The following is a 1,698-nucleotide window of genomic DNA, read 5'->3' as shown; positions in this document are numbered from 1 at the left end:
TGGGTTAGGTTAAGGCACAACGTGGGTTAGGTTAAGGCACAACGTGGGTTAGGTTAAGGCACAACGTGGGTTAGGTTAAGGCACAACGTGGGTTACGTTAAGGCACAACGTGGGTTAGGTTAAGGCACAACGTGGGTTACGTTAAGGCACAACGTGGGTTACGTTAAGGCACAACGTGGGTTACGTTAAGGCACAACGTGGGTTACGTTAAGGCACAACGTGGGTTACGTTAAGGCACAACGTGGGTTACGTTAAGGCACAACGTGGGTTACGTTAAGGCACAACGTGGGTTACGTTAAGGCACAACGTGGGTTACGTTAAGGCACAACGTGGGTTACGTTAAGGCACAACGTGGGTTACGTTAAGGCACAACGTGGGTTACGTTAAGGCACAACGTGGGTTACGTTAAGGCACAACGTGGGTTAGGTTAAGGCACAACGTGGGTTAGGTTAAGACACAAATTGCGTTACAAATTGCGTTACATTGCGGTACAAATTGCGTTACATTGCGGTACAAATTGCGTTACATTGCGGTACAAATTGCGTTACAAATTTGGTTAGGTTAAGGTGCAAAATGGGTTGGATTACAGTACACAACATGGTAAGAGATAGTGTGTTTGGGGGGGGGGGGGGGGGGCAGGTTCGTTGGTAGTGATCATTGTAAGTGAATGTCTGAGGCAGCGTCAGTATGTCACAGCAGTTCTGTCTCGTCAGGATGCGCTTTTCGCTCGTGACTGGAGGCGCGCCGCGTCTGTGGTTGCGGCAAGGGAGTGGCAGACCTGTGTGATTCATTCCTGCCATTGTTTCTGTGCCGTAACAGGAGGCAGTGTGGTGGTGTTGGGTGCACCCCTGTGTAGGACATGTGTGGGTGTTGGTGGCTTATCTGAGCAATTGTGGATGTTGGACGGGTGGGATATTCTATTTTATAATTGGACCCCCTGGTGTGGTTATCATAGTGTGGATGGTGTACTGTGGCGGAGAGGATGCACCGGACGTTGGTCCATGCTGGTGCTTACATATCGTATCTGTGTCTGTTACAGGCAGAGAGTAATGTGTGATGGAGTGTCTCGCTGAGGTGTGGTTCATATTGTGTGCACAGACTTACAGCATGTATAGGGACAGCGGGAATTTGGCATATTGGATATAACTCGTCATGAAACGCAAGATATAGGGGTGGATTGCAACGTACGAGTGCGGGAAGAGTCCGCCGTTCATCCGCTTGGGTTGCGATTTGGGCGGTTGGGGTGGGGCACGTGCGGGTGCGGGTGGAGTGATTGTCGGTTGACTACTTCGTGCGACGCAGGCACTGGCGTTCGGGTTCCTGTGGTGGACAGATGATGCAGGCTTTGTGGGTGGCGTCGAAAAATGGGTACTGTGGGACCTAGCGATGTCGTAGTCGGGGTGGCGTCTCATAGATGGCGGTATCGTCGGTGCAGCAGGTCATGTTTCGGGAGACTTGCAGATGGCGGTATTTAGTTTTCGTGTTGCGCGCGACATGGTGGACGTAGTGTCGTCCGATTCGCGTAGATGGGGCTATTGCATGTGGTTTCGTCACATTGTCATAGATGGCGATGCTGTGGTTTGGCAGTATGGTTGGTGTAGTTCCGTTGGATTCCTGTAGATGGAGGTGTCGTTTCTGGGCCAGACGGCAATGTAGTTTGGTCACATTCTCATAGATGGCTGTGTTGTGTCTGTGGGT

Source organism: Schistocerca cancellata, unplaced genomic scaffold (genome assembly GCF_023864275.1).
Source record: "Schistocerca cancellata isolate TAMUIC-IGC-003103 unplaced genomic scaffold, iqSchCanc2.1 HiC_scaffold_1072, whole genome shotgun sequence".
NCBI lineage: Eukaryota > Metazoa > Arthropoda > Insecta > Orthoptera > Acrididae > Schistocerca > Schistocerca cancellata.
The sequence above is the reverse complement of the archived record's forward strand: the minus strand, read 5'-3'. Positions refer to the sequence as shown.